Source organism: Triturus cristatus, chromosome 4_2 (assembly GCF_964204655.1).
Source record: "Triturus cristatus chromosome 4_2, aTriCri1.1, whole genome shotgun sequence".
Lineage (NCBI taxonomy): Eukaryota > Metazoa > Chordata > Amphibia > Caudata > Salamandridae > Triturus > Triturus cristatus.
Window position 1 is genome coordinate 602,730,522 of NC_140586.1, and position 14,289 is coordinate 602,744,810.

The 14,289-nt window shown below is 43.3% G+C and overlaps 1 protein-coding gene across 2 annotated transcripts in view; it reads left to right on the forward strand.

The window, feature by feature from the left end:
- LRRIQ3 (leucine rich repeats and IQ motif containing 3) overlaps positions 1-14,289 on the forward strand; it is a 432,105-nt gene that overhangs the window by 358,264 nt on the left and 59,552 nt on the right. The window lies entirely within an intron of this gene.

Consider the following 14,289-nt stretch of genomic DNA (forward strand, 5'->3'; position numbering starts at 1 on the left):
AAAGATTAGTGAAATCCATCAGTCTTACATAATATAGAGGCAAGAACTCTAAATGATCAGCTCATGACTTGAAGCCAAAAGAGGCAAGTAATCAGAAAACCTTGGTCAAGCAGCCAAAGCACCCCCAAGGGAATTATGCCATACGGCAGCAGTGAATTATCTCCTTCAAGGTGAACTAGAGATATATGAAGCAACTATCCCATTGCCTGTCAAAGAGGCAGTCAACCTAAAGGCAACCTTGGTCATTTTCCCTCTGCTCAGTAAAACCTCTACAAACAAAAACTCAACATTCCAACAGAATGCCTAAGAAATGCTTGAAGGGGGGCATTTTTAACCTCCTGCACAAAACTCAGCAAGGTGCATAAGAGAGAAATAAGATAAAACCATTAAAACAAATGATGGCCAGTCCTGCACCTCCCACACCCACCGGGAAGTACTGGTGGAAGTCAAATCAACTTATTCTAGTACCTAAGGCCCCAAGACCAGCACAAGGCATAAGAGGGAACCAGGGTACTGTTCAACTATTCAGGTTCCATGCCCAAATGGAATTACAAGTGGAAGCCAAAGCAACCACTTTTAATACCTCAAGACCCTATCTCAGCCCAGAAGCATAAGAGGGAACCAGGTTATCCCACCAAACAAATGCTGGACAACCCTTACCTTCTAAGTCTAACTGGAGATAATAGTGGAAGCCAAAGTGAACAAGTTCGAACAACTCAAGCTTCAAGACCAGTAAGCAACATAATCCAAATCCACCCAAACTAAGATTAGCGGCCCCTCCATTCTCTGTGGCCAGCTGAAAGTCCTGGTGGAAACCAAACTGGCCAGGTTCTAACACCTAAAGCCACATACCCAGCAAGGAGTATACGATGGAAACCATAGTAAACCCACAAAACAAATAAAGTCCAAGCTTCCAGGCTCAGCTTGAAATACTAGTGGAAGCCAAAGAGACCAGGTTGTAGCACAGTAAAATCCAGGCCCAATGAGGAACAAAAAAAAGGAACCATGAGAAAGAAGCAACACAAATAAAATCAGGCACTCCGCTGTAAAAGCCCAAGTAGCAAAACAAGTGGAACTCCAATGCTCAGGTCCTACCCCCCCTTAAGCCTCAAACCCATCAAGGAGCATAAAAAAGGGAGCAGGACAAACAAATTGCCAAACAAATATTGGTAAAACTTCCACCTTTCTTGCTCCACATGCAGTACCTGCGAGGAAAAAAGAAAACGGCTACTAACAATCAGGTCACAGAGACATCCTTTTAAAAAAAGCAAATCATGGAGACCCTGGCAAGCCCCCTGGTAGGGATAAGAAAATACTGTAAAACCAAAAGGCCTACATTTTCTGACCCTAAAAAGTGGCTCTCCTTACCCTGGATCTCTTGATGTAGATCATAATCAGCATGTAGCTCCTGTCACACATAACCTGGGGGGCTAGTGGGGGACTCCACTTTCAAGAGGAATATGACCACCAAGTGGCTGATGGAAATTGTGTGCCTCAACCAAAGGAAGACTTGTGTCCTCTACCCATATCTCAGGAAGGAAACAAAAGGATTCAACACTTCAACAGGGAGGTTTCCATTAGCAGTGGCCTTAAGAGGGGAAGCCTTCGACTTTCCATCCCATCGGGCACAGCCATGTACTCGCCCTCCAAGTCACAAATAGGGCAGCAGAGGGGCAGTCTACAAAACCTCCCTGGCCCCTGTCTCCAGACATCACAATAATGCCAGTTTTTACATGTCATCCTCCACAGGGGACTGATCCCACCGGGGACAACTTTTATCGAGTAATCTCGGAATTAAAAACAACCTGCAGTATTAACTGTGAACAAGACCATATTGATTGGGACACAGAGGCCAGTGCACCCACTACGCTCAACAGAGGATAAGCCGCAGCTACAAATTAGTATTACCTAAGCCCTTATCTCCACTCATTACACACAGAGTCCACCATGCGAAGTTGGAGGTCCTCTACATGAAGGATGTGGAGCTCTTCAAGGCAACAGACCTGTTTGATGTTCCTCCTAACAACCAATCTAAGTTGGATTCTATAGGAAGCCCACACGAGCAATTGGGCATAAGAAGATTTCCAGACTCCAGCTCCCCTACCCATAATGGTGCATTGGAACTTAAAAATGGCTAACCAACTGAGAAATTCCACTCAGAAAAGTACAACCAGGATTCAAATATTTCAAATCTAACCAACAATGAGAAAATCACTGATGCAAATGATCTGAATTAGTGGGCTATCATCAACAGCACACTGACAACCATGAGTCAGGTGGCCATTATGCATGCGGACAAACTGGATACACTACGATCCCTGACAAATTATGTTAAAAAAAATTGAGACCCGGCTAGATAATCTAAACTCTACTAATGAAAGTACAGCAGTCGGTGGACAACCTCTTGACCCTGCTCACTACTAGAAAATATCTCGGCCTTGCCCGGAATCATGTCCGACTTTACTGACAGAGTACAAAGGAAGTAACAACAATTGCAGGCCAAGATCCATTTCAGAAAAAATGGCCATTACCAACAGGGTACTTGCCTGCATATCTTCAGCCTCTGTCCCAGACATGCCCTTCGATGATGATAGGCTGCGGACTTGATGGCTGAAGAAAACGCTGTGACCCGTCTGCCCAAAATGAGCTGAGCAGAAACCTCAAGCACAAAATCTTCTAATCTTGTAGGAGACGATCCACTCTCAATCAAGCTCTCAAAGAAGAATAGAAACATTTTGAAAAAGATAAACAAGAAAACAAGAAAATATCAGTCAAAATTACAACTCTACCCCATATTCGGGAAATTCTTGCGGGGGCACAAGGAAAAAACCCAAAACCACCCCGAAGGTGAACTCGCTAGATCCGGACAGTATCCTGGCAAACGACTTACAACCCTCTCGCGAAGTAACTCAACCCCCCCTCTCCCCAAGTATAGAATCAACAAGAGCAATGGAAAATACGGATAGGGGCATGGCGGTAAGCAGCTATCTGCTAAGTTCCCCAAAAGAAACAATAACTATTGGGGCCCAGACCGAGGAGATCATACCCGATCAAGAGCACCAGCCACAGAAGAGGATGCTAACATTAATAACAACCTCCCAGCCAATCGAATGAATGATGAAGGCAATTTCATCCCCAAAAACATTCTGGAGAAAGACAGCATGATTTTGTCAGCCCAACACAACTATCCCTCCTCCCTTTTTGGGCAGTGGGGAGTGGAACATACTTCAGGTAGGCCTCTTGGTAAATACCCCACCAGTAACTCCCATCCAGTTTCTATTAGTGATCATAAAGCCTATGACCAATTTCAACAGTGCAGAAACCGGTACCCTGGGTTGGACTGATAGCTTGGACCCAAACCTTTGGATCACTACGGCGCACAAGCACGTACCTCAGTATGCCAGAATCACTGTGCTTTCCTTAAATACTATGTGGCCAGGACTCCGGTCCAGAATCCGATTCTTAACTTCCCACAAACCCCCAGCGAGCTACGAGTTGAACAACAGGAAGCAGAGAACCAGGAGGAGACTCTCATTTTCCATCCCGAAAATACCTCCTGTGGCCAGAAAGATATCCTGAATAGGTCTAATCTACTTAAACTCCTCCCAGCTCTCCCTGGGCTGGTATCACTGGAGTCCAAAGTCCTGATCTATATTGCATTTATCTCTGGTAAAAAGGACAGTTCCAAGGAGGTCACAAGAATATGTTTCCAAAACGTGGAAATAGCTAGGCGAGTGGAGAGAAATTCTAAGATTTTGGGAGAATGGGGAAATTACTATAAGTAAAGTGTTGAAACCAGAATATCCTTGGCGTCTGGCAAAAAATACCCAGCGGTTTCGCTAGTGTAAATCAGTGCTTTTCGGTTACATGGGCCCACAAAATACACAATCTATAGTAGAGCTGATCACAATTACAATGCAGTCAACAAAAGAGAGTGCTGGTTGTCCAGGAGCTTTTTTTGAAGATTGAAAAATCACAGAGTGACTCAAAGGAACATTAATTCCGAGATTACAAAGACTCAAATGTACAATAGCAACTTACAAATTGGTTCTTGAAACATCCGTGGCTTAAACACCTGCTTGAATGACATTCATGTGATTGAAAAAATCCATATAAGAATAAAATCTGAAAACGTGGAGAACATGAGCTACGGGCTACCATGCCATCCCTGACAATGTCTACCGTTTGAGAAGTCTTCCGGATTCTCAGTTATCTGGAATGAATTATACATATGCCAATGTGAATACCCTCTTTATTACTTTGTGGAGCACTGAAGGAGTCTCTTTTTAGAGATGAAACGCGTCGGCTATGATCTTCAGTTCTTATGAAAATGTGAAATAAAGTGAAAAGTCTTTTAAGAAACTCACATCGATTATCTGGACATCTTCTTGTGTGCTCACTGGTTTTTGAATGCTTAATGTTGAATTGTTATAATTTTTTAAATAGTGCTGAACCCTTTTGTGTCTAATGTTGTAATAGGACTTGTTCCTAGTTAAGGAGCATAGAGGGGAGTGCTCCTTGGTTCCTTGCACTATATGATACCTCAGGACACTTTTTTCAATTGTCAGGTGCGGTTCTCCATAGCCTCTACCCTCTTTTCATGTGCATTTAAAGAATAAAATCTGTCTACAAGAAACTTGTCAGTCGGTCACCACAGCCTGGCAAGACCACAATGAATTTTCGTCAGCGGCCAAACCATCGGCTAAACAAGGACACCTCTCTGGAGGATTCTCCATACTGATGCACAAAGTTCTGGAGCATTAAGCAAGGGTTGTGAAAGCAGCAGCTACAACTGTAGAGCATGGGAAGGAGGCACTCTTATTCATCACTGGAAATATTTACATACACCCCAAACAGCCCAAAAAGAGTATAGTCACAGCGCCACCTGCCACCTCCCTAAGAGTGGAGGAAATCTGGAAGACAAGGAAGGCCTACAAAACAAAAGCATGGGAAATTACCTGGCACAACAAAAATACACCATGGATGAAATTCCTTGAGGCCTTGAAATTAAAAAAAACTGTGCAAAATTTTGGAAACTAGACCAGAAAAGATCGAGCGAAAACACCTCAACAGCTCTGTGGACGGACCATATTTCCAAACTGTACAATACTGTCGGATGAAAAAGTGGACTGCTTCAATGAAAACCTGGTGCAATGGGGTGAATTATTGACCTAAAGCATTCAATCACACGCGTACTGGCCTATTTCTGAGCAGTAGGTGCCCTGGGACCAAATAGCCTGCCCACAAGAATATTCAAATCTGATAGATAGATCTGCAGATTCCTTATCTTTAAACTTCCAGGCATCAGGCTGGATCCAGGAACTGTCCCACTAGAAGTCTGTGGTGTGGAACCCACAGGGACTCCTTCATCTGAGCTTGCGGTGCCCGTTGGCGCGCTGGCAGGGTCAGGCCTCCCAAATATGGTTCACATGGTGTCATAGAACTCCTTAAGTTGGCGGGGCTGCTCCCGGCCCCGGAAAGGGAGGGATGCGTGGAGCTGACCCAGGCACCCGCTCAGTGGAGCGAGGCCTCAAATGCCGAGGTTTTTCCGTCTTGTCATGCGATGGACATGGTGAAGTCAAAGCACGCTTCGACTTCTTGTGTTTTTTGTGATGCCTCTTACCTGACGACTTGGAAGAATAGTACTTCGATCCTCCGGAGCTGTCCTCTGACCTTCCTCTCGACCAAGACTAGGATCAAGACCAAGATCGACGGGGGGACCTCCGAGGTTCTGGTTGCCCGGCCGCAATTAGCTTTAGGAACTGCTCCCTCAAAGCTTTCGGCTCATTGGCCCGGAAATCGGGGCACATTTTTATGTCTTGGTCGCGCTCCAGGAACCAGAGACACACTGAGTGGGAGTCTGTGACCGACATGGTGTAGTGAGAGGAGCCGCACGGCTTGAACCTTGAGGTCTTCTTGCTAGACATCCCTAGCAAACCAAAAGAAGTCAACAAAAAGTAAGAAAAAAGGCTGTCAAAAATGACAAGGAGTAAACCCTTTTCGACAGATCTGCGCTGGCTAGCGCGGAAAGAAAAGAACTGACATCAGCGTGCGTGAGTGGACGTCACAACGACGATGAACACAATGCTAACAATGTCACACTGAGTTGACCAGCGCCACCTACCGGCGCGCAGGGATACTGCTAAGAAAGATCTTCTGGATCCAACCTGATGCCTGGAAGTTCAAAGGTAAGAAATCTGTGGCTAGATCATGTCTCTACCAGACAAGGCATTACCGATGGTAAGCAACTTGTCAGTCTGCTCCAGGCGATTAATTTTCGAGAATTGCATTTGAGGTAATGAAGTACCAGATAGGAGAGGAGCCATACTAACTCTGTTTCACAAAAAAGACACAAGCAACAATCCAGCCAACTTTAGGCTCATCGCCCTTGTCGATGTTGAGGGAAAATGCGTCGCAAAAATCCTGAACAAGGTGTTAGAGGAATGATCCAACCCCAATGCCCTAATACCCATCACTCAAGCTAGTTTTAGGCAAGGTTATGGCATTTGATAAAAGCTGCGACCATCAAAAAGGCAAACCCGCTTTATGTCGCATCCATCGACTTTGCTACCGCATTTGATAAGGTGGATAGATGAAGACTTTTGCAGAAGTTGTCCTACTGGGGCATCACAAGAAAATTTACTGAGAGTCATCAGAAGCCTACACACCAGAAATTGGGTGAAGATGAAAATCACGGCCAACAGAATCACAATGCATAAACTTTGGACCACCTCAGGTGTAAAACATGGCTGCATTTTAGCACCACTTCTGCTTAATCTTCATCTGGTGGACATAAACAAAGCACTGGCCTCCATCTGCACTTTTCTTCCTAAATTCGCTGCCTCACACATATACTGCCTCAAGTACCCAGATGATACACCGCTATTCAACCTTACAGCAGTATGGCTTCAGCGATCCTTGGAGACCCTTGCTCCATTAACAAACTCAACACGCTAAAACCAAAATCATGACACAAGGAGCTGGAAACAACCATGCCACCAAATCTAAATTTTCTATGAACAGCATGACTTTGGGACAAGTGGCGAGCCTTAAATGCCTGGGCATTTATTTCAATCAACGTGGATCTCCTGTAACACAGCTCTCCAGCCTAAAGGAATTCGCCCTTTCCATGACAATGACTTAAAAAAGACATGACACCAAAGATGTGCGGTTCAGACCTTACTAGTATTCACAAAGTAATTGATGCCAAATTTATGCCAACTCTTATGTACGGCTCAATGATATTTAAAGATCATACTTCCTCATGGCTGGCTCCTGCCCAAACAAGATGCTATAGAAGTCTATTTAAACTCCCTGATGCTGCTCTGTTGTCCCAAAAACAGTTGGAATTCAGCATTTGTAAACAATCGTACATGCTGAAAGCCTGGTTCCTGGGATACTATTGGAAGCTTAAGGATGCCCCATCAGGATCCCTCAAATGAAATGATAAGACAAGGCATGCATGATCAGAAAAACTAAAGTTGGAGCCCTATGTTAGGAATGCAGTCAACTGCCAAAACTGCTACAATAAAATATGGAGACGAAGACAGGCCAGAGTTTTCACGAAAGGCCCATGCCTACCTATGTGGAACTTTCTACCAAGAACAGGGTAGAGTATTATAAATATCCAGCCTCATGAAAATATTGCACTTCAAAAACGAACTCATGAGGCTGAGATGCGGTGTAATCCCCTGAAAAGGTCATACATTTGGGTGTTAGAAATGGGGGGCTCTAGTTGGCAGAGGTAGGTACCTTTGTCTAAATAGAGACCCTTGGTAGATTGACATAAGCAGACAGACTTACCCCAAAGGCAATATGTAAAGTTTTTGTACTCAAAACACACAGTAATACCGTGATAACACCACAAATGGACACCACACCAGTTTAGAAAAATAAAGTATCTTTATCTAAACTCAACAAGACCAAAATGACAAACATCCAACATACAGATGATAAAATATGTCTTTAGAACAGTTATTGCAAAAATAAAGCTTGTAGAAAACAAATCGCCCCACCTGGGGCTATTGCGACGTCATGACAGCAATAAATCCAATGTACGGCACCGACCGTGAGGAGCACGGCATCGGGCATCGACTCACATGGAAACCCAAACAAACAGTACCTTGGAAACTAAGTCTAAGACTATGCATGGCATTGTGGAGGTGAGGCGTCAGTGCCGAGGTCGAGGCTGGCTCCCTGGCTGCCATAAGGGTGGGGAGGCATCCTGTCCATCAGGAAACTGCATGTCGAGTACAGGACAGGGGAAGACGGTTGCATCGGCGGTGTGGTGTCAGTTTCGGCAATGATGCGAGGTCGCTTAGTTTGTGAAGTCACGCTCAGCGGTTATCGGCACCTCAATAACAGGATGTAGGCTCTGACGATGACAGGGTTGGTGCGGGCGCTGGTGTTAGGCATGGCCGATAACTGCAGGCATTGGCAGGCATCGAAGAGCGTTGTAGCTGTGGCGCAGGCCGAGCAGTGCATCATTCACTTCACAAGCGGTGCTCCGGGCCTCGGTGCTGGTCGCGGCGTCACAGCGGCATTGCTGACAGAATCAGAGACTGGTTTTTACAGCTCCCAACAGCAGGAACAACCTCCAGAGGCCCAAACTGGAATAGGCACCTCCTGTCAGGTCAGAACTCTCAGCAAGAGGGTTCAGGGGAGCTGGGGTGAAGTCTTTGTGTCCCTGAGGAGGCCAGCACACACAGGCCTTGGAGATCTTCTTCAAGGATGTTCACAGCAAATTTCCAGTTTTTGTCCAATCCTTGGCAGAAACAGCATCTGCAGGCCAACCCCACATTGCACACAGCAAAGGGCAGTACTCCTCCTCACAGCTCTTCAGCTCTTCTCCTTGTCAAAGGTTCCTCTAGAGCCCAGTAGTGATCTAAAGTTTTGGGCTTTAAGGTCTACTAAGTATACCCCATTTTGTCTTTTTTGCCTTTGTTCTCTTTGTGCAAGGGTCTCTGATCCGAGTCCGTACCAGTTCTGTCCTCTCTGGTGCAAAGGAGGTGGAGACACCATTGGGCAAGAGAGACACGCCCTATTCAGGTGCGAGAAAATCTCCTCCCAATAATGTAAATGCAGCCATGCCCCATTCAGCTCAGCTCTGAGTCATCCAGGATGGCCCAGGCACAGCTCAAACCCCCCCTCCCAGTAGCTGTCTACAGTGACTGCACATTCCCAGCCCCTGTCACCCCAAAACCAGACAGTCAATACATAAACAGGCAGAGGCACACAGAATGGTTAAACAAGAAAATGTCTACTTTCTAAAAGTGGCATTTTCAAACCCACAATTTAAAAAACATGTGTTATTAAATTCTGAGTTCAGAGAGCCTAAACTTTATTTTTCTATTTTGTCCCACTGAGAAGTTATACTTTTAGATGTCACAAAGTATCTCCCATTCTATCCTGTGGGGCAGATAGCCTTTCAATAGTGAAAAACGAAATTGGCAGTATTTCACTATCAGGGCATGTTGCACACACCAGTACGTGTCCTACCTTCCACATACACTGCACCCTGCCCATGGGGGTACCTTGGGCCTACCATAGGGGTGACTTACATGTAAGAGAAGAGAAGGTTAGTGCCTGGCAAGTGGGTGCACGTGCCTGGCAAGTGGGTGCACATGCCAAGTCAACGTGGCAGTTTAAAACTGCGCACAGACACTGCAGTGGCAGGTCTGAGATACCTTTTCAGGGCAACTCATGTGGGTGGCACAATCAGTACTGCAGACCCACTAATAGCATTTAATTTACAGGCCCTGGCACACTCAATGCACTTTACTAGGGACTTACCAGTAAATCAAGTATGCCAATCAGAGAGAACCAATTGTAATCACAATTTACACAGAGAGCATTGGCACTTTGACACTGATCAGCAGTGGCAAACTGCCCAAAGCCTCTAAGCCAGAAAAAACTAAATTCAGCGCAGCATCAAGAATACAGGCAGTAGAGGCAAAATGTGAGGGGAAACCATGCCAAAGATGTCAAGTCTAACATTGGGCATTTAACTGGATGCTTAGAACACAACTGCTGTTTGTGTAACCACAAGAAAGTATCTTTGCCGCATGTAGTATGTGTTTACTCGCATTAAAAAGCTTCCTGTGCAACTGGCTGAAACCATTGTTCCACCACCTGGAAAAAGCACAATTCAACACGGCCATTTATGCATGTCTGAGTAGAGCTGACGTAAAGCTATCAGTCAGATGTGTGAAATTCTTTAGAGAAGCACTGAAGCTACTGAATTTGTTCACTGCAGGCTGCTAAAAGTGGAAACTCCTGCTGTAGTGGCAGAGTGAGGGCTTGCCCAGTCTATTCGACACAATTCATGGCTGACCCTCTTACATTACCAAAGTATTGTACCGCTAGAACTAGCCAAAACCAATTTGCCCTGTGTCGTCGCATTTGCACTTTACCTTCCTCATAACTGAGTGCGGTGTACACTTTAGCTAGTAGCCGCGCCTTAGTAGAACTTGTTTAAATCATCATGCCAGATGTCATTTGTACTATGCACTTCATCAAACTCATACTGACTGCTCCCTCCAACTGACTAACTGGTTCTTTCAGCACAAAAGAACCTTGCTGACCAAGTAGCCATCACTGGGGTTTGTAAAGGTAAACTCATTGTGCACACGCTGACTGCTATCTGCACCTTATTCACTGGTACTTTTAGTATAAGAGAGCCTTGTTGACCAGAAAGGAATAGGCTGGGATTGCGAACTTAAATAAAATTCTCTTGCACATGACTCCAACTTGTCTTTTATGATTCCCTTGGCCCTGGGCAGGCAGGATAGAAGCAACCTAAAAGTAACAGGTCATTCAAGATGGCAAGAAGCACACTAGTATAGTCAACTAGATTTCACTGTGAACTCTATTCTTTGCCCAGTTGTTGGGGTAGTGAAACCACAGGAAACGCTTCGTGCGTGGTAGTTAACGGCTTAAGAAAGGGGCGCTCGGGGACAGCAGAGATCTGAGTGAGTCAAATCCACCGTTCACAAGACATTGCAGCATGCACCTTAAACACATTTCAAATGCAGCTGTCATCATATTTCATGGCCTAAGTCATTATATGTCTGGAGGGGGTTTTCCATCGGCACCTGCTCTCGAACGATTCTCATGTTACTGGCTCGATTCTTTAAGAAGTAGGACTTTTTCTTCCTCTGTTTTAGATTTAGATTCCTGTGCTTCATTTTAAAAGACTCAAGGAACAGGTGCCTACATGTTGTATTAAATGGATAGAAGTAGGCATGATGGGCTAAATACGATATCTTCTGTCTTCGTGTGTTTTCATTGTTTTATCATTTGGCATCTTTTATATTATCATGGTTTTAAATGACTTGAAACAATAAAATGTGTCTATCTATGAGACTAAGGTAACCAGACCTCTAACACCTTAAAAAACAATTTCAGCAAAGTGCAAAAGAGAAATCTGATGGGCTAAAATGAATCCACACATTCCATACTCACCTTGGACACTCACAGAAGTCAGAGAGCTCCATCATTCAAAACCACAATATTTAGGTGTTGAAAGTTATTTGTTTTTATTTTACTTCAAGCCCAAACCCAACACGTGCCAAAAAAAAGGGGAACCAATAACTAACCCATCAGTTTCCAGAACGATAGGGAATACTCAGTAATATAAATGACTATGACGTATTTACCCCTCTTCCATGCCTAGCAAAAGGACTAAGGAAGAAAATACATCACCCGGATTCCACATTTAAGTCAACCTCTAGGCCCAGCAAAAGTAAAAGGGGTAATATGATCTATCAAAGCTAATCCATGAGTATAAACTCAACAAAGAGTACTTATAGAGACCAGAAAGTCTGTTGACAGATACACCACAAGCTGTGTCCAGCAGGCAATTAGAGAATGTCAAGCTCCAAACCAGTAGGAAGCAAAAAAGGAGACAGATTAACCAAAAATTAAAACACAGGTTTCCTTAATCTGAAACGAATACTCATAGCCACGAGAGCAGCTCTGACCTAAAACCCTTCCTCTAAATACAATATAAAATTAAGAGGAAGTCAAGGTGATCTAAGTAGCACCAAGTCTCCACACATCCAATTTAAAATTAGCACAATCAGGCTTTCACGAAAATAAGGGAAAACATTATACCAAACGAGAGAAAAATATGATTGAAACTAATCAATTCATGAATCATGTTGAACATAAGAAGCTAATGGACAAGTTCTGGTAAATACAGTGCTGGAGACAATTAATCAAAATGGATCAAAAGCTAATTCACCTAAATAGATAAGTACCACAAAATGAAAAACTGAAAGTCAAATATAAGAATATGATCCTAGACCTCAGACCCAACATGGCATGTATTATAAGAAAATAGATCAGTCCATAAACTATAGCATCACATCTGATTGGTATTCAAACCGTAAAAAGCTGATTACCCAAGATACATTAAGGAATATTTTCAAACTCCCATAGGTTGTCCCTGAGGTATCATCCCATGACTCAGCACTCATCAGAGAGTAAAAAAGATAGGCAGAACAACATCAACCTCATCAAAACAGGAACCCATAGCTCAAACCCCAGGACCTTCATTTAGCTTACAGGGAACCAGGGTGTTTAAGACTGAAAAGATGTCAACCATAGATTCCCAATACCAGCATGAGACATACAAGGAAACCACAGGAAATCCTAATACACAAGCTCTCAATTCATCAGGAAGCATGCACAGTAACCGGCACGGTTATGGATTGATCTTATATGTCCATTCCCATTACAAAAAGAAGAACTGGAAGTGCCCAGTTCTCATTTTGCAAATAACCATAATCGCAAGGGGAGACAGACCTGCTTTCTATCAAACACAATAACTATAACTCCGCGCTCTATACTATGAAAGAGGGAGTAGCAATGGAAAGAAATTGCTGTAGCCTTACATTGCAGTTTCCCTGTTCAGCAGGAAGTACTAAAGGAAGCTAAGCAATCGGGTTTTAACACCTCAAACTCCAAGCCAAGCAAGGAGTAACAGAGGTAACCTGATGGATCTCCTGCTCTCAACCGGACAACAGATAAAAGTGTAGGAGTAGGCTCTTAGAGATACACATTTGTCTCAGTTGAGCCATTCCTTAACCCATAATAAACAGTGAAAAATAAAATTGATAAGAAAATCAATTAAAAAGACTCATGGTCAAAGACAAGAACAAATGAAACTTCGTAAAAAATCCTAATGAAAACGGGGAGTCAGGGAAGTGCTTAAAAGTGAGTGACAACATTTAAAAACGCTCAACATCATCCAGTAACAGCAGGGTCTCTTGGACCCAAGGTTTGGGTTGTGTGACAGACTATGATAGCACTTTATTTAGGACATCACTACTGCACTTTAACAAGGGGCGAAGTGCAATAATAGTCGTGGCAATCAGTGTGATATTAGCTTATAGCAACATGGTTGTTCGAATATGAATCATATGGCGGCCTGAAGAATGGAAGACGTGTCTTTATTAACAATGTTTACATACATTTGTATTGTTCAGGATAAAGTTTGAAACCTACTTAAACTCTTGAAGTGTCTGTACATGTTTATAATCATATTGCACTATGCACTTTATAATATTCATGTTATGGTTAACCTTCTAGGACAGTTATTATGATGATTAAGTATGATCTTTTAACTGCCAATATTTAGCATTTTTTATCAAGTATTGGTACTGTTTATATCAAGTAATGATAACTTTGTAAATTGAGACTATTTGGGAACAATAATTATAACAATGTCTTATTTAAAATGCATATGTTAAAAGATGAGAGAATACTTTTTAATTATTATTGTAAGGTTTTAAGCACTGTCGATTATTTATATCAATATCCAAGTCATTACCTAAGGACTTGCACATCCACCTTTTACACCTGAAGACCATATGTGTTTTCATCCATCTATTTCATTCCTTTTCGATATTAATTTGAATGCATGTTGCATGGCCATGATGAATTTTGGCTTATTTAGTTTAGCATGTCAAGCGTTTGTGCGGTTAACAAACTGAAATTGTTAGTCTTTTCTCCATGTCCTTCAAAAGATATCAGTCACATGGTGTTGTTTTCACTCTAAATATGCACAGAGGAAGAAGCGCGATCATGTGACCAAGGTCACTGGATGTGGCCAAAATGCGTCATGGGCTGCACACTGTAACAAAAATAAAAACTTTGCACCGTAAATGGATGGTGTCTGTGCCTGCTTTGTGCATGACATGCACTGAAGGACTGCTGTATACATATAATATTCCGCAGCAATGTTAAATTTTATTTTACAAGTGGTTTCAGCCACTTGTAAAATAA